This window comes from Thermobia domestica, chromosome 13, assembly GCF_964235325.1.
Source record: "Thermobia domestica chromosome 13, izTheDome1.hap1.1, whole genome shotgun sequence".
Classification (NCBI taxonomy): Eukaryota; Metazoa; Arthropoda; class Insecta; order Zygentoma; family Lepismatidae; genus Thermobia; species Thermobia domestica.
This window is the reverse complement of record NC_137466.1, coordinates 106,837,957-106,865,727: the sequence shown is the minus strand read 5'-3', so window position 1 is coordinate 106,865,727 and position 27,771 is coordinate 106,837,957. Positions and strand designations below refer to the sequence as shown.

Here is a 27,771-nt window from a genome sequence, read left to right as displayed (position 1 = left end):
CCGAAGGCGAGAGCGTTAGCGACTACGTTACACGGGGCAACATGAAGTTTTAATAAATCAAATAGTACAAATATTATTTTGTCATTAGGGAACTATGTATTCAATGAATAGTTATTTTCCACCATCAGTTTTTATGTTTAGCAATTAAGTGGTTTTTGACCATGTTCTGATTTGCTCTCGTCAATTCACATTTTTCAGTTCAGTAAGAACTATCAATTGGTGTATGCCTCATCTTTAGAGATTTTTTTTTTCGTTAAACGTTATGAAATTGTAGAATGTATGCGTTATATGATTTTTTTAATGTAATAGATATGTATTCTCAATGCAGAATGCAAATGAAGTACAAATAGGAAAACCTTTTTTCCAACTAAGATAGTATTTTCATTATTACCAGAGGTTATCGTGTTGATAAGCTTAGAAACTTTCTTGGAATCTGATTCCAAGATGAAACGAATCGAATTTATAATATATAATTTATTATAGAGTATTCATGATAACAGTATGTGACCTCATTATGCATAAATATAAATAAGGAAATTTAAAAAAATAATATATAATAGAATAATATGAGATATCACATTAGCGTTCTCTCGTGTGTTGTGTTTGCAGTGAAATATTCTCTATGATTATTTAGGATTATATGAGAATAAGCAGGAAGGAGTTTTTAATTATATCATAAAAGTAAGCATTTGTATAACATTAACAATGCAGTATGTTCATATTTCTTTTAAATTTTATTTTCTGTTTTTAGTGCGTTTTTGAAATACGTTATTTTTCTTTTAATTTTTTTTCTGCTGTTTAGTGCGATTTTCCAAGTCAGTTATTATTCTTGTTTTTTTTAATATACAGGGTGTCTCAAAAGTCCCCTGACATAGGGTTATTATAAGAGGTACAACAAACAAAATGTAAGAGGTGAAACCGTGTCCAAATAGGATGCTTTCAATCTAAAGTGAAGGATTTTTTTTTTTTTTTTTTAATCGGACGAACCGTTTGGGCTATACACTCTTTATGCGGCCATTGAAAATGAAAGTGCGACTTTGCCATTTACTTAAATCTGCAACATAAAGTGAATGGGGGCATATTTGAAATGGGGGCTGGGCATCGACACGTTAGCGTAGAAGACATTAATTTCATTCACTTCTATTGTTGGTCCAGGTAAATTGTAACGTTGCATTTCCATTTAACATTGGGTGCATAAAGAGAGTACAGCCCAAACGGCTCGTCCGATTTAAAAAAAATTCTTCACTTTAGATTGAAAATATCATATTTGGAGACGTTTTCACCTCTTACATTTTGTTGTAATTCTGGTAACAGTTACCGTATGTCAATGGACTTTTGAGACACCCTGTATTTTCAACTTTTCTCATTACCTTAGGAGTTTAGTTAAATATCTAAATTAAAGGTAGGACACTAACTTCTTATAAAATGAATCTCCCTGCGAAGCATGGGTGAACAAACGAGTAATAATTAATTAGCAAACTTATGGATATATTTTTTTTGTTATAGGTAAGAATTTTCTAAACGGTAGTGATTCTATTGCACACAAGATGGCATAGTGTCCCAAATCTCAGGATATATTTACACATTTTTTTAAAAAGAAATATATTTTTTTCTGATTTTAGTTCATTTTTCGAAACCTGTTATTCTTATTTTATTTATTTATTTTTATTTTCTGCATTTTAGAGTTGGTTTTGATGAAAATTATTTTTCTTTTATTTATTTAATTTTCCACCTTTCCATTATTATTAAAGGTGGGACAGTTAACCCTAATGTCATTTGACAACTAACACTTGAAGCTAGTACATGCTCTAAAAGTGTTCAAAAAGTCTCTATTATCAGACGTAAGATATTGTTCCGTAAAGATGAGTAAACTTTCCGCAAAACTGCGCCACATTTTACAGTTTTATTTCGACAAGTACGCAAATGCAGCGCAGACCCGTTAAAAAAATGTACTGTTTGTGGGCAAGATACGTTATCAACAGTCCAAAAAGATGGTTCAGTCACTTTCATTCTGGAAATTCTGATGTTCAAAATCTTCTTCACAGTGGGCGGGTAAACACAGGAAAAGTGGATAATATTCTAGCAGAGCTCGATTTAGGTTTGGTGGGGACCTATAAGCTGTTGAAGGTAATGGGACCTTTTATGTGTCCCGATTATATAGACACACTACATACAGAAATAAAAAAAAATAGTGATATTTTAGGACGCAGGCTAGCAGAATGGGCCCATTATTAACATCATAGTAGCCTACACAACAAGTAGAACTGTTTGTATGTATATGTATATTATATTTATTGATTTTCCTATACTTTGGAAATGTATGTACAATTTTTTTCTTTAGTTTTTTGGGACCCCAAGATAGTGGTGCTCTAAGCTATAGCTTGATTAGCTCAGTGCTATGCAACTTATTTTCTACCCCTAGTACGGTACCCCTAGACACAGTTTGCCACCTAATTATGTACAACAAGAAATTAAATCTAAATGAACTTATTAAACTTTATGCACATGTTCTGTTGATTTAAAAGGGGGGCAAACAAAAGGACAATCAGTGTGCCAATCAAAAGACTATTTACAGGGAAATAAAGTTCACACCCGAAAAAATTAGCATGGGAAATTTCAAAGTACATGTGAGATATCCAGTTCTACTTGGGGGATTTTCCCTTTCCTCCCTGATAATTCGCACATTGAGGACAGAGTTAATAATTCAAAAACTTAAAGTAAATTTAGAACTTACATGTTAATGAGTTGACTGAGCTTGTTTCCAGGATGCCAACTCCTCTCCTTGGTCGAATCTTCGAGAGTTTTACGTCCGACGATTATGCCGGTTAGGGCAAGGGAGACGGTGACGATGAGAAATGAATGAAATGGTAGAACGAAGGAAGTGGGAGGAAACGGGAGGACCCGAGGAAACCCACGCACACGATGTTTGTCCACCACAAAGGTCACTTGGCACTAGCTGAGATCGAACCAGGAACCCCATGCACCGGAAGTGAACGCTCTAACACTGAGCCACCGCGGCCCCAAAAATAATATGTCGATAGAAACTGAAGAAGTTGTGTAATAGCAATGTCACTAATTCATTGTACTCTTTTCAAGCATAAATCCAAAAGTCATAAATTGACCAGTTATCGAATTTCATTTGCAGTGAAGTGTCAACAGACATTTCTAACAGAGTTTCTTTTGACTTCAAAGTAAGATTACAATTATTCAATGCAGAAGTGCTAAACGGATTTGTTATCCAATCTTGCTTTTTATCTTCTCGCTCGATTTCTGGAAAGTATTTCAGGTATTTCAGGAACTCTGCAGCTAGATTTTGTAGATAGAGTTTGATTTTCTCCAGAACTCCCTCAGTAACACTAACACCATTTTCTTCAGAATGTTCAAAAACAGTTGGGGAAATTTCAGTCCACATTCAGTCTAGTGATAAGCGCAAGAGTCTTGGTCTTGCAATTTTTGCAAGAGTCTTGCATGCAAGACCAAGACCAAGACTAGGAATCCCGATGCAAGACCAAGACCAAGACCAAGGGGTGCAAGACCAAGACCATACCTGCAAGATCAAGACCAAGACTAGACTCTTGCGCAAGAGTCTTGCACAAGTATCGGTACTACTTGAATTTTTTTTATAGAATGTAAAAAAGAAGGGGAAAAATCATTACATCTTTTACCTGAATTTCTTGGATTCAGTAAAAATGCCGCTGAAGTGAATGTGTTCCCAGTAGTTTATGCAATCCATGTGAGTCGATCTGCCCTTGTAGCATATAGCTTCAGTATGTCGTTTTCTGAATTTGTTGTTCGCGTTTTCTGTAGATATTGCTCGTTTTCAAGCCAGGCAGGTGTCATCGTGCACCATGTGAGCTATTTTGCTAGACAAACACCGTGTGCGTTGGTTTTCTCGGGGTTTTCCCGTTTCCTCCTACTTTCTACATTCCACCATTTCAGTCATTTCACATAATTACCGTCTCCCTTACCCTTGGTACATAAACGTGGGACGTTAAACTAGATGTTTCATTTCATTTCAAAGCATATTAGTAGTGTTTTTCTTCCAAAACTAAAGAGAAATATAGTATTGAACATCGGTAATTCCGTACACCATAGGTGCCGACTACATGGGTATGGCCTTGGCTCCGAGACTCAAGCATCCGTTGGAAATTTTTAATGTGTGCTCATAAAATTAACATCGAAATAACATTTTCATGACATTGACAAAAACTTAGTGCAAGTGTCCGCAAGTTTGATTTCATGGGCTGATGCTTATACATTGAATACTTGTTTATTAATATAACTTTTGGCCTCCTTAGGTACACGGCACATCGAAGATTGAGCGATACAACATTATACTACAACAGTAGATCTATATTATAAAATTGAAAGTGACTATGTTTGTGACTCCTAATCTCTTGAACCACTCATTCGATCTCAATCAAATTTTCAACATAGATGCGGTTTGGACCTGGGAGTGTTTTCATCATTTCCTTGTAACGATAAAACTTAGGGGAGTTATAAAATAATATATAAAACTTAATAACTCTTGAACCACCCAACAGATCTTAATAAAATTTTAAACATATATGGGGACTGGAAAGTCTTTTATAGTTTCACTTTATGGTAGAACCTAGGTGAGGATGGGGGGAGGTATATATAAAAATAAATAAAACTTAATAACTCTTGAAACACCCGACCGATCTCGATCACATTTTCAACATAGATGAGGTTCGGATGGTGGTTTTTGTCATATCACTTTGACGGTGCAGCTTAGGGAAGGGACAGGGGAGAGTATTTAAAAATGATCGAAAACGACCTATATTAGCGTGGAATCAATAGCTTTTGAGGTCGCTAAGATAAACAGTGATACTTCCGATCTGTTTAAATCCAAATTCAGCTCCGTAGCTTGGCGAAGGGGAGAGGACATATATAAAAATGATCGAAATTGACAAATATTGGTGTCGAATTCATAGTTTTCGAGGTCGCTTAGTTAAATACTGACACTTCCGTTACTGTTTACGACCAAATTCAGCCCCGTTACTTGGGGAAGGGGAAGGAAGAAAATATATAAAAATTATCAAAAATGACCATTATCAATGTCGAATCCACGGTTTTCGAGGTAGTGGCACTGCCGATGCCGTGCCTTGCAACATGAGAAAGGAGAAAATATATAAATTTATTGAAAATGACCTATATTTGTGACAAATACATAGTTTTCGGGGTCTCTAAGATGAACAGTGACATTCTGATGCCGTTTAAATCCAATTCAGCCTTGCAACTTGGGGAAAGAAATACAAAATTCACCGAAACTGACCGATATCAGAGAGCGCTTTAGTAATAGTAAAAAGTGACTGACTAACGAAACCTACTTTAAAAAAAAAAAAAAAAAAAAATTATTCAACGAAGTGGTTAATTCATGCTAGTAATTCATATTCACAAGTGAGACTGATTTTGTACAGTTATTTCAAATAACTTGGAATTGATACCGTTATTTTGTATTTCTAATATAGGTCAAAAGTATTTATATAAATTGAGTTTATAAAAAAGACATAGACAGTTGAGTCGTTTTTAGTTTTCACTCAAATTATTCTAAAATATTAAGAGTTTTGATAATAATTATTATAACTCTAATGTTTTCTCTATTTTGGTCAATATTGTTAAACATATCATCATCATCATCATTATCATCATCATAACTATTCTGCCATTATTGGCAGGTTACTTGCTGCAACTGAGAAATTTCGATGTACGGTGGTCCTCAGATAGTCTCTTTGCTTTGACGTAGCAATTTTCTGTTTTAATACCTTCCTTCAACTACAGTCTCCTTCGCTCCCTCCCTCTCTTTCCTTCCACGATTTTCTTTCATGCGTCTCAGGGGTAGCCTTCCCAGTTTGGGAACCAGTGGATTGTTGGATCTGTTAAAAAAAATACCAAAAAAATTACAAAACGTTGTGATTTATCTTATAAGTAGTGAAGCGTGGACACTAATTATAAAAATAAAGCTCATCACCTATGTTGTACACTATTATCATACACGAAGGTAAACTATAATACATTTAGAAACATTGTATTTCCGATACTATTGGCGCATTGTAGAATTTATTATGCCTTATATCCAGAGTAAAATTTAACTATGAAAAGCATAAGATTTCTAAAAAGCAAGACCAAGACCAAGACCAAGACTGGGTGTGCAAGACCAAGACCAAGTGTTCGAATGCAAGACCAAGACCAAGACTGGATGTCCAAGACCAAGACCAAGATCAAGACCACACCAGTCTTGGTCTTGGTCTTGTATTTGCTCATCACTAATTCAGTCCAAACTTAAAGTTTTCGATAAAACACTAAAAATATTATTTTCAAAGCCTTGGAACTGAAGATTAAGATCATTAAATTTGTTGAAAATATCTGCCTAGAAAGCTATATAAGAAATCCACTCCTCATCTTCAAAATATGTAAGTGAATCGGATTTCAATTTCGAAGGGAAACATTTCACTTCGTTCTTCAATTCGGAAAGACGAGTTAATGTACATCCTCGAGATAGTCATAACACCTCCGTGTGCAACAATAGTTGAGTATGTGTGGATTCCACCTCTTCATTTATTTTCATCAAAAGATGAGAGTTCAATGGATGGGATTATATTACATTTATCACTTTCATTGCAACGTTAGCATTTAATGTAAATCTGGATTTACTTTTTCACAACCAAATTTTCTCTATGTTTAATACAATGTTGTCAGCAGCTTACTTTAGCATTCTATTCGCGAATTCGAGAAATAAGATATATTTTATGGCCTGTCATTGAAGCAACTCATCAGTGGATATACTGACACATCATTCCAACTCTAAATCTAATTCTATCGGATGAAATCATCAAGGACTTTAAAGATATTATCTCCCCTTGTATGTTCTGGAAATTGTTTAAAACCTAGAATTTCATCAACAATAGCATCTTTCAGAACATCAAATACAGAACGTATATAATTAACTGGGCTTCGTTAGAATCATCCACAGATTCATCCATTTGAATGGCAACTCTTCTGTCCATTTTAATCCTTTCTACAATAAGTGCCACAACATCTTGAGCCATGTCAACAATTCTACAGTAGTAATCGCGGCACCCTGCCTAACTTTGGACTTTGACCCCGACCTTTATGACGTCATAGGTCAAAGGTCAATGACCTTGGCCCGGGGTAAATGACCTAGGGATACCTAGGACCACCCCCTCTAAATTTTGGCAGGGGTATCATGGCCCACCCCCTAAATTTTGGCAGGAGTACATAGGACCACCACCCCTTAAATTTTGGAAATTGCCAAATCTAAAAATTGGTTACGGTAGCCTAGGATCATAGTATGTACCTCTATCAGTATTGGATGTCTATGTCGTTCCCTTTCATGGGTAAAAAATTGCCAAAAAGTCAAATTTCGGGGTTTTTGACCTAATTTATCCCCTTTGATGAGGTATTATTATCCTATATAGTTATATGGGCGTATACAGGGGTCCATTACTTTTCATAAGACATGGGTATATTAATGCACCCCTTGAAAAATTTGGGAGGGGTACCTTGGCCCACCCCTTAAATTTTGGAAATTGGCCAATTTAAACATTTGGTATTATAGTACAGGACCCTAATATGTATTATGATAAATTTGGGTGGTCCACCTCGTTCCCTTCTAGGGGTACAAAATTGCCAAAATATAAACGTAAGCAATACGTAGTACCACGTGTTTGGTTTTTGGTCGATTTTATCCCCTTTGATGACGTGTTATTATCCTATATGGTTATATGGTTATGTATAGGGGTTAATTCCCTATCATAAGACATAGGTACATTTGTGCACTCCTTTAAAAATTTGGGAGGGGTACTTTGGCCCACCCCTTAAATTTTAGAAATTGCTCATTTTATATATTTGGTATTATAGTACTGGACCCTAACATGTATTATGATAAATTTGGGTGGTCCACCTCGTTCCCTTTTAGGGGTACAAAATTGCCAAAATATAAACGTAAGCAATACGTTGTACCACGTGTTTGGTTTTGACCTAAGTTATCCCCTTGGATGATGTCCTATTACCTTATATGGTTATATGGTTATGTATAGGAGTTTATTCCCTATCATAAGACATAGGTACATTTGTGCACTCCTTTTAAAATTTGTGAGGGGTACCTTGGCCCACCCCTTAAATTTTAGAAATTGCTCATTTTATATATTTGGTATTATAATACTGGACCCTAACATGTATTATGATAAATTTGGGTGGTCCACCTCGTTCCCTTTTAGGGGTACAAAATTGCCAAAATATAAACGTAAGCAATACGTAGTACCACGTGTTTGGTTTTTGGTCGATTTTATTCCCTTTGATGACGTGTTATTATCCTATATAGTTATATGGTCATGTATAGGGGTCCATTACCTTTCATAAGATATGGGTATATTTGTGCACTCCTTTAAAAATTTGGGAGGGGTACCTTGGCCCACCCCTTAAATTTTAGAAATTGCTCATTCTATATATTTGGTATTATAGTACTGGACCCTAACATGTATTATGATAAATTTGGGTGGTTCACCTCGTTCCCTTATAGGGGTACGAAATTGCCAAATTTTAGTACAACCACGTGTTTGTGTTGGCTCAATTTATCCCCTTGGATGAGGTCCTATTACCTTATATGATTATATGGTTATGTATATTGGTCCATTCCCTATTATAAGACATGGGTATATTGATGCACCCTTTAAAAATTTGGGAGGGGTACCTTGGCCCACCCCTTAAATTTTGGAAATTGCCCAATTTAAACATTTGGTATAATAGTATAAGACCCTAATATATATATATTACTATAAATTTGGGTGGTCCATCTCGTTCCCTTTCATGGGTACGAAATTGCCAAATTTTAGTACAACCACGTGTTTCGTTTTTGACCTAATTTATTCACTTGGATGAGGTCCTATTACCTAATATGATTATATGGTCATGTATAGGGGTCCATTTTCTATCATAAGACATAGGTACATTGATGCACCCCGGGAGGGGTACCATAGCCAATCCCTTAAATTTTGGAAATTTTTCAATTTAAGCATTCGCTATCATAGTACATGACCTCAATATGTATCATGATAAATTTGGGTGGTCCACCTTGTTCCCTTTCATGAGTAAAAAAAATGCCAAAATATAAACATTTGCAATATGTTGTATCACGTGTTTGGTTTTTGGCCCAATTTATTCCGTTTGAAGCGGTCTTATACCGTATATGGTCATATGGTCATGTATATAGGTTCATTTCCTATCATAAGACATGAGTACATTGATGCACTCTTTAAAAAATTTGGGAGGGGTATCTTGACTCATCCACTCAGTTTTAGAAATTGTTTAATATAAGCATTTGGTATCTTCGTACAGGTCTTCAATATGTACCACTATAAATTTGGGTGGTCCACCTCGTTCCCTTTCATGGGTAAAGAACTACCAAAAATCAAATTTCGGAGGTTATTGACCCCTATTTAGCACGTTATATGGTTTATTACCTTTATATGTTTATGTTCTCTTTTAAATTTGGGAATTATAAAATAACATAATTTGGTAAACGTTTTCTAGGACCCATTGTAGATGTTGGTGTTCCTCTTATGGCCAAATATTCAAAATTTAAATTTTATTGACCGGCTTTATTATTGAATAACTACAGGATTTATTACTTTTTCATAAGACACATGTGTATTTGTGTACCAATCTTAAATTTTGGGAGGGGTACATTTCTTATTGTCATATCAATAATTGGTAATTGTTCTTAAAATTGGATAGTATCTCATTCATTGGGTAAATCATTATGATCACGTGATCAGTTATTGACCTATGATGGGATTAGGAGTCCAGGACATTGGTACATTTAAACTTTGTAGGATAATTTGAGAATTGTCAAATGAAATTGCGTCATTGGTATTAATTATTACAGCCAAATATAAACGTAAGCAATACGATGTACCACGTGATTGACCTTGATGAGGTAGTGTACAGGGATACATAGCTAACCTTATTGAAACTTATGACTCATAGTCTTAAGGGAATACATGCTACAACACTGGCAAAGTTATTGTTGATGCAATTTGATTGGTTGATCACTATCTTTCGTGCAATCTGATTGGCTGATCACTATCTTTCGTGCAATCTGATTGGTTGCTGATTTTCAAATCTTTGCTGCAATCAGTTTTAAGTTTTGTTTAACATTTAAAAATCTTGGTTTCGTTCAACATTTTGCACTCACTGATAAATATGATCAAAACCGTTTATTTGTTAATCGAATAGTTAAAAAAGGGATAAAGTTTGACGGTTACCCGTGAAACGTGAAATTTTTTTTTAGTTTGAAAATTTTTTGTTTGAAAGTTTTTGTTTGAAAACTCTTGTTTCAAATTTGTGTTTGAATTTTTTTGTTTCAGAATTTTGTTTGAATTTTTTTGTTTGAAAATTTTTAATTTTTTTGTTGCAAAATTTTGTTTGAAAATTTTTTGTTTAAAATATTTTGTTCGAAATTTTTGTTTTGAAATTTTTCGTTTCTAAATTTTTTGTTTGAAAATTTTGTTGCAAAATTTTGTTTGAAAATTTTTTGTTTAAAATTTTTTGTTCGAAATTTTTGTTTTGAAATTTTTCGTTTCCAGATTTTTTTGTTTAAAATTTTTTTGTTTCGAATTTTTTTTCAAAATTTTGTTTGATTTTTTTTGAAATTTTTTGTTTGACATTTTTAAAAGTTTGTGCACTCATTAGTAAAGAACCGGAACTGTTTAGAACTATAACCTCTGGCAACATTGTGGTGCAATAGTACACATCAGAATATGGGGTTGTACTTGAAATGAAAAAACACAATTCATTGAAATGGATCATTTTATTACACTCCACATACATCCATACCAGATAGTGGTTCTGGATATTGTCGATACAATGTATTTTGAACTTCTTGCACTAGTTTGTCTTTAGCGTATAATTTTAATTCCAATTGAAGTCTTTTAAGGTCTATTGCGATATCAATTGGTGGAAACTCAATGTCCATTTGATCACAAATAAACTGTTTATCAATACAGGTATCCACCCACGAACGATGTTGACAACCATCACAATATCTAGATACATGTTGTACAATATGCATAACACATTTTTCAAAATAGTACTTTTTTAGAAATATACTTGTTTTGTTGCACACTTCCACTGCATGTTTCACACACTGAAATACGCTGATGAATTTGTTCCATTCCATTTTTGTTAGATACACCATGTTGCGAGGGACATGGAATGTACTCTTTTTACGTAACAGCACCATCTTCTCTTCGAGGACTGTACGCAGCACCACTTCATGATTTGAGCCTAATGATTTGACTATGGTCACATTTAGCTCATCATGAAAATAATCGTTCATTTGGTCGATTCGTGAACATAATATTTGCCATTCTTCACATGTCAGTTGTACACCAAATCGAATTACTGGTTCAAATGTTCTAGCACTGATACCAATCATCACATGTTTGGTTTGAAATATATTTATTGGATAATAGCTTGCGAAGATGAACTCTTTATCGTTAGAAGTACACATCTTTCCTCCTGAAAAGCACTTGCTCAAATGATTTCGTGGGATGACAGTGTATTGGTTGATTTATAGAACTACGGCTGACGTCATAGGAAAGGAATGTGCTGACATTTGAATTCATACTTTCATCACAGTTACTGACGTCATGCTGACCAACCAAATTCATACAACTATGTCTGACGTCAAAGGAATGTGCTGACGTTTGAATTCATGATTTCATCACAATTGCTGACGAATCCGGCTGTGTACTAAATACAAATTGATGACTTCGACCCAAGAAACCTTTGTAACATAAAGATACAAATCCAGTATTTAAGAAACGCAGCAGTTCTTCTTGTTTTGATGCTTCCATGGGTAAATATCTTGCTGGTAAAATTATATTCTTATCATTTTCAAGCTTCACTACGATTCTTAATCCAAACTTTGTAGGGATCATTTGGCTAGCTAAGATTCTATAAGGTACATTCTGTTGTAAATCAGTAATCTTGGTAAATGATTTCATCACATTACGTGTGTTTAGAAACTGCAGACAAGTAGCCATGATGATGTTATCATGAATAGTTACTCGAACGATACTTATATATGATGCAAAACTGATGACGTTGCATTATCATGTTCTGACGTGTACTATTGCACCATAATGTTGCCAGAGGTTTTAGTTCAAAACATTTCCGGTTCTTTACTAATGAGTGCACAAACTTTAAAATGTCAAACAAAAAATTTCAAACAAAAAATTTTCAAACAAAAATTTTCAAACAAAAAATTTGAAACAAAATTCGAAACAAAAAATTTTAAACAAAAAAAGTTTGGAAACGAAAAAATTTCAAACGAAAAAATTTAAACAAAAAAATGAAACAAAAATTTACAAACAAAAAATTTTAAAACAAATTTTTTTCAAACAAAATTCTGAAACAAAAAAATTCAAACAAAATTTTGAAACAAAATTTTCAAACAAAAAATTTCGAAACAAAAATTTTTAAACTAAAAATATCAAATGAAAAAAATTTCAAACCAAAGTTTCAAACTTTTTAAATGTTAAAACAAAACTGAATGCAGCAAAGATTTGAAAATCAGCAACCAATCAGATTGCACGAAAGATAGTGATCAGCCAATCAGATTGCACGAAAGATAGTGATCAACCAATCAAATTGCATCAACAATAACTTTGCCAGTGTTGTAGCATGTATTCCCTTAAGACTATGAGTCATAAGTTTCAATAAGGTTAGCTATGTATCCCTGTACACTACCTCATCAAGGTCAATCACGTGGTACATCGTATTGCTTACGTTTATATTTGGCTGTAATAATTAATACCAATGACGCAATTTCATTTGACAATTCTCAAATTATCCTACAAAGTTTAAATGTACCAATGTCCTGGACTCCTAATCCCATCATAGGTCAATAACTGATCACGTGATCATAATGATTTACCCAATGAATGAGATACTATCCAATTTTAAGAACAATTACCAATTATTGATATGACAATAAGAAATGTACCCCTCCCAAAATTTAAGATTGGTACACAAATACACATGTGTCTTATGAAAAAGTAATAAATCCTGTAGTTATTCAATAATAAAGCCGGTCAATAAAATTTAAATTTTGAATATTTGGCCATAAGAGGAACACCAACATCTACAATGGGTCCTAGAAAACGTTTACCAAATTATGTTATTTTATAATTCCCAAATTTAAAAGAGAACATAAACATATAAAGGTAATAAACCATATAACGTGCTAAATAGGGGTCAATAACCTCCGAAATTTGATTTTTGGTAGTTCTTTACCCATGAAAGGGAACGAGGTGGACCACCCAAATTTATAGTGGTACATATTGAAGACCTGTACGAAGATACCAAATGCTTATATTAAACAATTTCTAAAACTGAGTGGATGAGTCAAGATACCCCTCCCAAATTTTTTAAAGGGTGCATCAATGTACTCATGTCTTATGATAGGAAATGAACCTATATACATGACCATATGACCATATACGGTATAAGACCGCTTCAAACGGAATAAATTGGGCCAAAAACCAAACACGTGATACAACATATTGCAAATGTTTATATTTTGGCATTTTTTTTACTCATGAAAGGGAACAAGGTGGACCACCCAAATTTATCATGATACATATTGAGGTCATGTACTATGATAGCGAATGCTTAAATTGAAAAATTTCCAAAATTTAAGGGATTGGCTATGGTACCCCTCCCGGGGTGCATCAATGTACCTATGTCTTATGATAGAAAATGGACCCCTATACATGACCATATAATCATATTAGGTAATAGGACCTCATCCAAGTGAATAAATTAGGTCAAAAACGAAACACGTGGTTGTACTAAAATTTGGCAATTTCGTACCCATGAAAGGGAACGAGATGGACCACCCAAATTTATAGTAATATATATATATTAGGGTCTTATACTATTATACCAAATGTTTAAATTGGGCAATTTCCAAAATTTAAGGGGTGGGCCAAGGTACCCCTCCCAAATTTTTAAAGGGTGCATCAATATACCCATGTCTTATAATAGGGAATGGACCAATATACATAACCATATAATCATATAAGGTAATAGGACCTCATCCAAGGGGATAAATTGAGCCAACACAAACACGTGGTTGTACTAAAATTTGGCAATTTCGTACCCTTAAAAGGGAACAAGGTGAACCACCCAAATTTATCATAATACATGTTAGGGTCCAGTACTATAATACCAAATATATAGAATGAGCAATTTCTAAAATTTAAGGGGTGGGCCAAGGTACCCCTCCCAAATTTTTAAAGGAGTGCACAAATATACCCATATCTTATGAAAGGTAATGGACCCCTATACATGACCATATAACTATATAGGATAATAACACGTCATCAAAGGGGATAAAATCGACCAAAAACCAAACACGTGGTACTACGTATTGCTTACGTTTATATTTTGGCAATTTTGTACCCCTAGAAGGGAACGAGGTGGACCACCCAAATTTATCATAATACATATTACGGTCCAGTACTATAATACCAAATGTTTAAATTGGTCAATTTCCAAAATTTAAGGGGTGGGCCAAGGTACCCCTCCCAAATTTTTCAAGGGGTGTATTAATATACCCATGTTTTATGAAAAGTAATGGACCCCTGTATACGCCCATATAACTATATAGGATAATAATACCTCATCAAAGGGGATAAATTAGGTCAAAAACCCCGAAATTTGACTTTTTGGCAATTTTTTACCCATGAAAGGGAACGACATAGACACCCAATACTGATAGAGGTACATACTATGGTCCTAGGCTACCATAACAAATTTTTAGATTTGGCAATTTCCAAAATTTAAGGGGTGGTGGTCCTATGTACCCCTGCCAAAATTTAGGGGGTGGGCCATGATACCCCTGCCAAAATTTAGAGGGGGTGGTCCTAGGTATCCCTAGGTCATTTACCCCGGGCCAAGGTCATTGACCTTTGACCTATGACGTCATAAAGGTCGGGGTCAAAGTCCAAAGTTAGGCAGGGTGCCGCGATTACTACTTCTACGCTCTACAGTTGTGTCAGAACTCGGAATTATTTTCATTATCGCGGGAGATTTTCTGCCTAATATATTTTCTGCTATAATCAAAGCACCAGGGACAATAAAAGATTAAACAGCGCTATAAGGGGCCTTGTGTTTGGCAGCTAGTAATCTTAGCTCATATGATGTTTCGGTAGCAGACGGGTTATGTTGGAAATTCTCTGAGAGGAACAATTAAGGGGTCAAAAGATTTAGTAGGACCTAAGGAGTGTTTTAAAGTTGGTCTCATTACTTGCTGATGAGTAGTTGCCGAGATATTTAAGGTCAAAGTGTAAGGGCGCGTTATGTCGAAAATTGTCTGAGAGGGACAATTCAGGTGTCAATCGATTCAGTACAGCTAGTGATGAGCAAATGCAAGACCAAGATTAAGAGCCGGGTGGTCTTGGTCTTGATCTTGATCTTGCACACCCAGTCTTGGTCTTGGTCTTGGTCTTGCTTGCAAGAGTCTTGCTTTTAAGAAATCATGTTTTTCATAGATAAATTTTACTCTGGATATAAGGGATAATAAATTCTGCAATACGCCGATAGTAATGGAAAAACAATGTATGTTTCTAAATTTAATATAGTTTACCTTCGCGTAAGTATAATATAGTGTACAACATAGACGATGAGCTTTATTTTTATAATTAGTGACCACGCTTCACTACTTATAAGATAAGGCACAATGTTTCGTTATCGTTTTATACTTTTTAACAGACCCAATACTCCTCTGGTTCCCAAACTGGGGAAGCTAGCCCTGAGACGCATGGAAGAAAATCAAGACAGGACAGATTACTGAATTACATGAATTACAAAATTATTTTTACACTCGAAAGGCGTCAGATTTTTTTCTTTCCAACCACGATTAAATAATCCTTGTATTGAACAAATAGGGATGCGCACGAGTCGAGACATGTCTCGAATCTCGACTTAACTCGACTCGAATTCGAGTCGAGACACACTTTGTAAAAAAGAAGGAGAGAATTAGCTTTGTTGAATGGAAAACGTATGAGAAGGTGGTAGAAATATTTGCAGTAGAGGAAGAAAATAAGACTTTTAGATATTGATAAGAAGAGGAAGAGGAACTGGTTGGGATACTGGCTGAGGAGGACGTGCTAAAGGATATGGTGGAAGGAAAGAGAGGGAGGGAGCGAAAGAGGCTGTAGTTGAAGGAAGGTATTAAAACAGAAAATTGCTACGTCAAAGCAAAGAGACTATCTGAGGACCACCGTACATCGAAGTTTCTCAGTTGCAGCAAGTAACCTACCAATAATGGCAGAATAGCTATGATGATGATGATGATAATACATTTAATAATATTAACCAAAAAAGAGAGAAATAAATAATGATGATTATAAACAAACCTAATAATATTTTAGAATAATTTGGGCGAAAACTGAAAACGACTCAGCTGTCTATGTCTTTTATGTAAGCTCAATTGGTATAAATACTTTTGACCTATATTAGAGATACAAAACAACGGCATCAAAGTCCAAGTTATTTAAAATAACAGTACAAAATCACTTTTCACTTGTGAATATGGATTATTTAACGTTGTATAATGTTATACTTCTCAATCTCTGATGTGCCAAATACCTAAGGAGGCTAAAAGTTATATTGATAAACAATTATTCAACGTATAAAATCCGCCCATGACGTCAAACTTGCAGTTACATGCACTAAGTTTTTGTCAATATCATGAAAATGTTATTTCGATATTATGAGCACACATTAAAAATTTCCATTGGATGCTTGAGCCTCAGGGCCAAGGTCATAGGCCTACCCATGTAGTCGGCACCTGTGATGTCCGGAATTACCAATGTTCAATCAGGGGCGGATCCAGGGGAGACGATCGGGGCCATTGTCCCCCCCCTCCAGAAGTGGAAAGAGATTGTCTCCCGTATAATGCTGTAGCACCCCATTGCGAACAATAATGATATTGATATATGTTGTAGCGCGATCAATTCTGCGTACGTTAATACCAAATGTAAGTACGATAACCATCTGGATCATACCTAAAAATCCGTTTGAATTAACATGGCGGTCTATGAGAGGAGCGAAAAAAAGTAGGTTTTTTACGGTATTAGGTACGTGAACATCGGAAATGTTCAACAAAAAACTAAAAATAAGAAACTATGGACAAAGAGCTTTCTGAAAATGTATATCTTATTATCTGGAGAAAATTACGTGACATGAAAATCGGTAGCCGAAAAAATGTATATGTACAGTTGTTTCTTTTCTTATATTTACATATTTTTTATTGTTGCATGACTTTTTTTTGAGTTTTTAATTTTATTTCTTTTTTGATTTTCGTTTTTTTTATTTTGATTTTCGTATTGTTTTTTGGATTTTCGTAGTTTATTACTTTTGTGTGGATTGTCTAATTTTTTGTCGTTTTTTGGTTTGTTTTTCTTTATCTACACTATTTACATCCTAGGTTCATCGTCAGGTTCGTATGGTGGCACTGCACTTCCTTCGAAGTGCCTATTTAGGAAGTCTGAAGGAGCGTGTATCGTTTCGTCAGTCTGTCTATAGTACCCGAGATACCATATTACTGCCATTACATGTGCACAGCAACCTGCAGTTCTTGCATCGTTGTTGCAAGCACAGTAGTGTGCTTTCATGGCTTTGTGTCCATCTAAGTCCAAGTCACACAGAGTGTACAGCATGTACTGCTTACTGCTCGAATGACGCGATTGCATTTTGCCTCTTACAAGCATTGGAATTGCTGGCATATGTTCGGCATAGTCACGATGATGATTATCTTTTATGATCAGGGGGAAGACCATTTTTACGTGTCTACAACACAGCCAATTGAGCCAAGCTCACTCACCAAATATTCGTATATTCTCTACAGACCTTATACTGCCTCAGTGTATAAGTTCTATAGCAAATATACATTGGGGTGCTGCCTATGGCAAGTGAGGCAATCTCTTTCTTATTTTATATATAAATAAAACCCATTTCAGGGTTTGGAGCTCTTAAAAGTAGCTCTAAGTAGCAGTATTACAACCCCCCCCCCAGAAGTCCATCCTGGATCTGCCCCTGTGTCCAATACTACATTTCTCTTTAGTTCTGGAAGAAGAATACCACTAATGTTTTGAAATGAAATGAAATACCTAGTTTAAGCCCGACATTTTATGCACCAAGGCTAAGGATAACGGTGATGATGAGAAATGAATGAAATGGTGGAACGAAGAAAGAAGAAAACAGGAAAACCCTGAGAAAGCCCACGGACACGGTGTTTGTTCAACAAAAATACTTACATGGCGCAAGCTGGGATCAAACCAGGGACCCCATGCACCAAAGATTTACGCTGTACTACTGAGCAGGTACTTGTACAAGACTCTTGCGCAAGAGTCTTGGTCTTGGTCTTGCACACCTTGGTCTTGGCCTTAGTCTCGCATCGGGATTCCTGGTCTTGGTCTTCGTCTTGGTCTTTGTTTGGTCTTGGTCTTGGTCTTGCAGTTTTTGCAAGAGTCTTGCATGCAAGATACATACCAAGACTCTTGCGCTTATCACTAAGAACAGCCTAAGGAGTGTTTTAAAGTTGGTCTCATCACTTGCTGATGAGTAGTTGCCGATATATTTAATATTTAAGATCAAAGTGTAAGAAAAGGGAGGTATAGACAAATTTTGAAAATCGTTGCGCATCGCATGCAGCAGAAGCCAGGACAACGTTGTGGAACAATGAGAAACGGCCAGTCACAGTTTATATGAAAAGTCTAAATACCAATTTTTATTTTTTAAAATTGTAAGGGGTTCCGTGATATGAACATCTTGTTATAATAATTACCCCTTTCCCCTTTCAAGTAAAATTACCATCAACTCCTTCTTAAGGGCTATATATAATTTAGAAGAGGTGTTGAAAAATTGGTCGAGACCCGCCATATCAGTCTTATATCTCCGAAAATGTTTGCAGAGTAATGATACTCACACTGGAATTTGTTTCAGTATTGTGAAAACGCTAAGGAATGCAATTTGTTGCCATATAGAATACAATAGACAAGGAAACGCGGTTTAAACGTGAAGATGGCTCTAAGAGAACGTTCCCTCTTAAGCGACTTTGTAGAACAGTATTTATGAAAATTTCATAAGACACAAAATTGCTTCCTTTACCTTCTACGCAATACTGAGAAAAAGTTCTAGTGCAATTTTCGTTTTCCCGTACATTTTCTTCAGATGTAACACCAAAGTAAAGTGCCTCCACAAACTTTAAGACGCTTCTATCTATGAAATTAACGTTTCCTATATTATTAAGGCTTTTTTGAAGTCTTTTTAAGTGTCAGACATTTACTTACAGCCAGTACATGATATACTATTGTTACAAAGGAATCTCAAAATTTTAATACTAGTAAACAGTTGTAGCATATTTTATAACAAAAACTGTTGTATACAACTCACTTTGCTAATTGTAGCACTGTCCAAAAAATCATTTCACAGCGAGAAAATTTACTATTTGTAATTTTTGAAAACTATCATATTAAAGAAGAATGTAAAAGTAAAAAGTTTATACAAATTACATTATGATTCTTTGCTCGTGTCACAAATAAAAAAGATAGTTAAATATTGAACTGTTTACAATGAATAATTATACAGAGTTAGTCAAAAGTATCGGTACAGGCCAGTAATAATTAGACGGGTAGATGTAGAAAAAACAAATTTTGCAAGTGCGTATTGATACAAAAACTGCATTGAACGGTGGGAAGCCATTTTGGATTCTGCCATATTGAATATCACATAATATTATTTTTTAATGGAAAGGGGTATGTGTGGGGTGTCTTCCTGTTCTGCCTAATACTTGTTCTACCTAATGACCCTCCAGCACTTTGTAACGCATTTTTGATTTAATCTTATCTCTAGGCAGAACAGGAATTCCTGTTCAGCCTAGTTCATGTTCTGCCTAATTCTCACAAAAAGGGATATTTAGATTTGAGGGAAATTTATTAGTACCTATTTCCAGTTGATTTTCAAATATCATTCAAGAACTCTTTAGATTGAACACGCGAGTAGAACGGTTTGTTTTATGTAACCAAATACCTCTAAAAATTATTTTTAGTATAACAAATGTAGGGAAAGTGTCCGGTATAATGTAAAAAGCAAAACACTACATTTACGTTGAGTAATATAATTACACAATTTATTAGAGATAAATACTTCCAAATATCTACAAAGGAAACCTTAGAAGAACAAAGTTTGCGCTAGAATAACAAATTAAAGTATCGGAAAGGAAATACAGTTTTAACTTCTTAAAGTCACATATATATCTTTTCAATTTTTCGAAACTTCGAAACACATACTAAACCTACACACAACCTTCATTGTTATAAATGTAAACTGTAAGCTACAGCGTCTACATAGGAAATCAAATCCAATTGACCCGACTCTTATCCACTTTACAAGGACTTGATTCTCTGCTAAATACGCTTATATTTTAGTTTCTGTTCTCTTGGTTTCTTCCCAACTTCTAGAAGCTCTTTCATTTTCGCTCTGCTCTTGCTGTAAAAACTGGACAAGGGTAAACATATTCGGACGTTCCTTTGTCACACTTTTATTAAACTTCGAATGCCAGCCCTCCACTGTATTGGTTGTCATTTCTTCTCCGTTGTCATAATGGTTCCATAGTTCACTGGAAAACATTTAAGAGAGCATTAGTATTGAACAACACTAAACAAACAAATTATAGCATTTACGAATAGATAATTGTCTGAAATATCTGTTGAAATTTCAACGAAAAGCGCAACAACAAAAATCATTACTAAATCACCGAAACGCACCAGCTGTAAGAAACTATTTGAATCATTGAATATGATGACAGTTCCTTCTTCATACAAATTTGAACTTCTCAAAATCACCTGGGATCATTTAGATAATATTAAAAGAGATGGTGATACAACTACCTTACACGTGGAAAAGATAACTTATTCAGTGTGTATCATAGAACATCTAAATATGGAAAATCATATATCTATATGGGTGCAAAGTTGTATAATAAACTTCCTGGGTAGATAAAAAATAGTCATGAAAAGAGTTTCTTTGTGAACTCAGTGCGCAAACTGCTATTAGGAAACACGTTTTATACTGTAAATGATTATTTCAAAATTTTGAAACTTCTAAAAGTAATTAAATTCTAATTGTATATACTAGATGCTTAATACAAATATATAGTAATTTAAATAGTGCTTAAGTCCGTATATATATATAGATTGTAGAATTGGTTTAGTCTATATCTATTTTCACAAGTTGTTGAACACGAGAGCATGAAATTATGTACTGTCGAGTTCTATACCATTTTGTACAAATGTACATGTAGCATGGTCCAGAAAATGATTAATAAATCTAATCTAAAAGTATACTAGTAAACAGGTGTCGGATTTTAAAAACTCACTTCATATTAAAGCACCACTGTTTGCAAGAACTGATCTGCTGAATGTTCAGGTAGGATTAAAAACTGTTGATGACACACCTGAAGAGGAACTTCGTATCAGGTATATGTTTAGTACTCACTAATTTCGCTACGGACGACCGGGTGATTCTAGGTAATACTTCTGAAAGTCCTTGATCCGCCTTCTTAGGTTGTTTGACTTGAGATATCCATTCCTGCTTTCTTCTCTTTCTTGTCTTGTGAGGCTTCCTGAGAATTCCTGGCATCGGTTCCTTTTCTCCCACTAGAACAACTCACAGGGGAGAAAATAGGATCTTTTTCCTTAGACTGAACTGTGAACATGGCACTTAAAGAGGAAACTTCTGTTACACTAGAGATGCATTCTTGATTGTGATTACCCTCAACAACACTAGAGGAGGAAGAAGCATCTTCTAGCAATGCCTTCTTTGTATCCTGCTCACTGACGACGTGAGATTTCTATGGAAGATCTGACTCAGCCAGTGGAGAAACACCATTTAAAGCTGGAGGGGCTGAAGATGAGGCCCTGTTCTGATTGTCACTAACATCCTGGGCATAGAAATTGTCAGAAATTTCTCCCGAACATGGTTAGTTAGAAACGCTGTTATTAAGCACTATCGGAGCAGTGGCTACAGGACGGCCCTGTACCACAGGGATAGCAAGAGCAGTCATTAACCTTGGGAAGTCCACATCTGAAGTCAAAGTAGGAAAATTAGCAGATTTAACCACAGTAATCTCTCGGGTTTACGAATCTCGAGAGCGTTCCTTAGCACTTTCAGTTTGTTCTAAGGTTAAAACAACGTCTCGTTTTTGACGCTGATAACATTGGTCTTGTAAATGATCATGCAATTGACCGTAATAAGTTACGAGGAACCTTTGGTTACGAACGTCAATGAATGACGGTATAGGCTTTAACAAGTTAGTCACAATCTTTCGTCCAGATCTAATTTTATAAATATGAGTATCGTCATAAATTTCATCTTTGATACTTTTACACTCTTCATAGACAGACAAGGCACGTGTGACATCATTATCACTATATTCCGTGGGAATAGCATGTAGACCTACTCGCACATGGATTAAAGGCCTATCAGCTAATTCTAAGGTCATTGGGCATGTTCCACTTTTGTCTTGAAAATTAACACTATCACCATGTGCCCTAACATTTTTTTTCACACAAGTCAGACAATAACTTAATATATACACATTTACGATAAATATCCAACTCGAGACTTAGTATTTGTTCTTCCTTTAACTGAAACGTGTTTCGAATAAACTCATGGATTTTGATTCTGAAAGGACGGTTAGGAATTGCACAGAATCCAAACTTTAATGTATTCATACGTTTGATATACATGCTGTAATTCTAAATAAAGCTCACTAGTCACCACAGGTTGTAAGATATTAGAACGAAGTAAAGCGCAAATTCCAATCAAACACAGAGTACACTAGGCGCATTCAATGTCACTCGCACGGTAAGACACTGGACGGAGCACTAGGGATAGACGTGCTACTTCATGAACAACGAACACGCAACTACCGCCGAGGCAACTTATAAAAGGACACGTTGTAATATCGCTAATAGAACATCCCAAGCGCAAGTTCACACTTGAAGTTTTCAATAGTCATTTTTGTCTTTTTCAGCGGTTTCAACTGAGGATATTGATTGATTTTGCATATCGAAACTGTGCACGAAGTGTGAAGTGTATGTTGATCGCATAAATACGTACCGGTAGTTTTCTGTTCAGCTCATTTTCTGTTCAATAACTTCACATGTTAGTGGGTGTTCCTAATACCTGTGCACTGAGTCGAATAATTTTCCCTCTAATTCCCCCCCTAATATTCTTCGCGTAGTTATTTGACAGACTAAGGTTTCATGAGAATAAAGGTTTCTTGCTTATGATTTTCATATTTTGCTTTATTTTTTCTCAAAAATTATTGATTACTGCACTCCTTTGTTAAAGAAAGGACAAAGAAGCAATAATATATAAAGAAAGCTTAGTTATTGATGAAAATTTGGAAGTTACAGTATATGAGAACTTTTTTTTTCTTTTTGCGGAGGACAATACGTACAATACATAAATAAATAGTTTGCGATAACAAACGACGTACCTTATAGCACCACAAAAATTAGCTTTTGTTTATTTCCCAAAAACTACGCATAAGAATGTTCCTTCAAGTGCATTATGTTGTACTTTTATGTTTTACATTTGGAGAATGCATTAGTTAAAGAGAAATTAAGATTCAAGGGATAAGCATAATTTTCGATAATATCTCATTAACCAAACCATGTGTTGCCATCTTGTAAGAGTAATAATGAAAATATTGATCAGGATATGCATCAGAATCACTTTTACTTTAACAGATAGAATACGTCACAAATTTCTAGATGTACAACAAAAAATCCTCGATGTTTTCGAAAACTACGCATGAAAATCCATTCACTTTTTTCAGTCTCATGTGATCTATCAATTCGTATGTGTTTTCTTTAGCAAAACCTTTTCCGTTCAACGCGAATAATATTGAATAATTTAATGATGTAATTTTCTAAATAGCAAATTACATCATAAAACATGCAGATGTCCTAGAGCATACACCTATCTCCCCTAATCAGATCATCAACTTTTACCTTGTAGCGTTCCGTGGAGGCAGTTCGAGGGCGCCCGCTGCAAGATTCATCTTCGATACTCGTGTTTTCATCCTTAAAATGTTTCACCCACTTCCTAACACTGCTGGCACCCATGCACACATATCCATAGGCACGCTGCAGTCTGCGGTGAATTTCAGAAGCAGGTTGGTCCTCTTTAACAATGAATTAAATTACATCACGCTGTCGAAACGAAATATCGTTGCCCGCCATTTTGGAAATCCTGCCTGTGGTCACGTGTTAGCAATAAACAGCGTCAACGTCTGGAAAGAAAGAAAGGTCTGTAGATTGAAATTATATACTTGGTTTCACTTACAACGAAACATTATGGATATGAAAACACAGGAGCGGATCTAGGATGGACTTCTGGGGAGTGGGTGGGTTGTAATACTGCTACTTAGTGGTACTTTTAAGAGCTCCAAACTCTGGGATGGGTTTTATTTACAGGTGTATATATAAAATAAAGAAGTTTCATCTTCTGGGGACGATCGCTCTGATCGCCCCCTCCCTGGATCCGTCCCTGTGAAAACATGTTGCTCACGACTTTCAGTATGCTTCTCGTATATTTAGAATTAGTTTAGAGGACCACAAAACATTTTGGTTCATATATTGTGAAATGTAATTTTTCTTTTAAAAAAATATAGTAACGCCTTTATTATTTTGAATAAGGTAGAGAAATTTAGAGGACTGTTTGTCAAAACCGTCTATCCTTAAATCTATTAAACTTGTAATTATGTATACATAATGAACATACGAGTATTTATCTAATTTGTTCAATAGTGTATTTGAAATTCAATTTTCAATGTTGAAATCAATATTACTATTTATTTACCTTTGCATTTTTCCCTATTACAGATATTGAAAATTCAAACATTGAGAGTCCTAAGCAAGCCAGTAAGAGAATCAGTATGGAGAATGATTATGTCTTCTATCCCACGGTGGAAAGTGATGCCTTTGACCAAGAGTACTTTAACACTAACAGCTTCGATCACAGCACATTTGACTTCCTGCGAAAGTTATTTATAGTGATATCATCAATCTTGGCCTGTATAATATTTTTAACCAATATTATTCTTATAATCACAATAATCAGTAACAAGAAATTGCGAAGATCAACCTTCATTTTCATCATAAATTTGGCTGCTGCTCATCTATGTAGTGTATTTCATGCAATTTCCTCTTTATACCTATTCATTACAGACTATTCATTACTTGGAATGTTTGGATGTGTTGTTGAAAATATTACAGGAAATATATTTAATACTTCACCTCGTGTCTTTATTACGGTACTATGTTTTCAATGCTTTGTAAGTGATCTGCTGTCAAAAGCTATATCTGATAAATTTAAGAAAATTATACTTGAGATGGTGACCTGTATATGTTGGGTATTAAGCGTATGTTCTATTATTCCGTACTTTCCCTATATCAGATTATTTGATAATAAAATATGCCTTCTGGAATGGCGAAATGCTTTAATTTACAATTTTGTTATTAATGTTGTACCATTAATATTAATTATAATAACATTGTTATTATATTTACTTCGTATTTTTTATCGTGCTAAACTCAGTTATTCATATATCAACAGCGAGATCGCACAACCTGACATTAAGCTTGTGATAGCAATTGTACTAATGTGGTTTATCTGTAATATTCCTTGGTACCTTATTCTTATATCTGAAATATTCCCATCATTATCTTTATTCGAAAAAAACAGTTGGACCATTCAATATGTATTTTATGAGGTAAGTTATAACTTAATTTTAGCAAATGCAATTTTAATCCCAGTGTTATGTTTCATTTTCGTTCAGGATTTGCGAATTAAACTTGTAAACCTTTTTAAATGCTTTAAGTCTAACCAACCGAGAAATGTAATTCCTTTAGATAACATAAATAATATTCCTATACGAAACGAAGAGATATCCTCTGAAAGATTAGAAGATTACAGTTTACTTGAAAGTGATCCTAAATCATTTATATAGAGCCAGTATACACCATATACCATGTAAATCTTCACTCAACCACAATTAGGATTGAAATTGACGGGGTCAGCGCAACAGTGGTCTAATCCACATTAAAAAAAAAAAAAAAATGGAGGAAAATCAAGTTGAAATTAAACACACGTGAGTGTTTCTACAATTTACCAAAAGTAAACACAAGTGGATGAGTGTGTCATGTGACATATGGGAAACTTGACAACAAAGTGAGGTTTGATAAGATGGAGATATGAGAGGGATATTTTAATGTGAATGAGAGAATAAAACACCCTAATATTTAATAGGCCACTGTTGCGCTGGCATGTAGAATATAAAAGAGGAGAGGAAACAAATATTGTATCTGGATGGACATAGTTACACTGTAATGTGGAACATACATTAAAAGGTTGCTGTCAAATAAATGCATTATTTTATTTGTGTACTCTTTTTTTACTTTTTTAAACATTTTATTGTCTTTTTTATTTTGCACCTTTATATTTTTTATTGAGCCTACAAGTACCTGTATACAAACAATATACATACTTTACAATAGCAGAAAGCTCATCATTCACATCATGTTTTCTCCCCCCTAGTAACAGAAATCAAAATGATCATTTTGAAAATAATCGTGTACAGGAGGTACATATTTCAATAATATTACTCTAATAAATCTTTAACTTTCTTTGGATTCTTTTGATTCACCCACTAATAAAAGCATGTTGCAATGCAAAATCATCAAGCTTTCAGAACTTTTAAAACATTACTTCACGTGGTTCTGCACCAAATGAGTCATATCACTTCCTTTTACAACTACACGCTTGCTTGCATTCTTCTACTTTCCTCCCAGCTCTGCTTATGTATTCTTTTCCTGTATTTCTGTTTTTCTTCCTAATATTTCTCGTTCACTTATCAACACCTAGTTCGCTTTCTTTCACGCGTCTGTTTCTCTACTCACTGAAGCATTAGCATTGCTCACGTCCGCCATTTTTGTTGTTGTTGTTGTTGTCGTTACTAGTGACACCAAAGCTAGCTTGTGATTGGCTGACTGGAGTTGGACCATTTTTGGTCTCACACAAGACGGGCTTTCGTTTCAGGGGAGATGTTTGTGCTTTATAAGATAACGTTACGAAGTGACTTGGTTCAACCTTCCTCTTGAACTGGTAATTCACCTTAAACGACAACACATGGAAACATAATATCATTTTCGTAGTTTTTGAGGTTAGACCACTGTTGCACTGAATTCATTAATTGTAGGTATAACAATGCATATTGTTATAACTAATAAGAGAGGACGGTGTAATCTCTATATAGAAAAACAGCACCAAATCACACTCTCGATTAACTTTTAATATTATACAAATGGAATGTTCCGAGGATTTATTTCGCCTTTATCAAATCATGAATCACACTGGCACACACTACATAATAAGTGTATAATTTTGGCATCTACTATATCAAGACAGTCTACATTTTAACGTAAACTGTATCAGATCATATTAAATTTAAACCAGTGATTTACTCACAGAAATTTACATCAAATTATTTACTTATAGGATACTCATTAGGGTGGACCGAAAAAAACTTTTTTATTTTTTAAGTCGCTATAGCGCGGAAAAATTGCCTTTGGTACTGATTAGAAA

The 27,771-nt window shown here is 34.8% G+C and overlaps 1 long non-coding RNA gene across 1 annotated transcript; it reads left to right on the top strand.

Annotated features, from left to right (window-relative positions):
• Positions 1 to 569: 569 nt before the first annotated feature.
• LOC145668412 (uncharacterized) lies at positions 570 to 26,573 on the top strand. The gene is made up of 2 exons (XR_014128024.1): positions 570 to 681; positions 25,011 to 26,573. It is a non-coding gene; the product is annotated as an uncharacterized LOC145668412 (long non-coding RNA).
• The last annotated feature ends 1,198 nt before the right edge of the window (positions 26,574 to 27,771 follow it).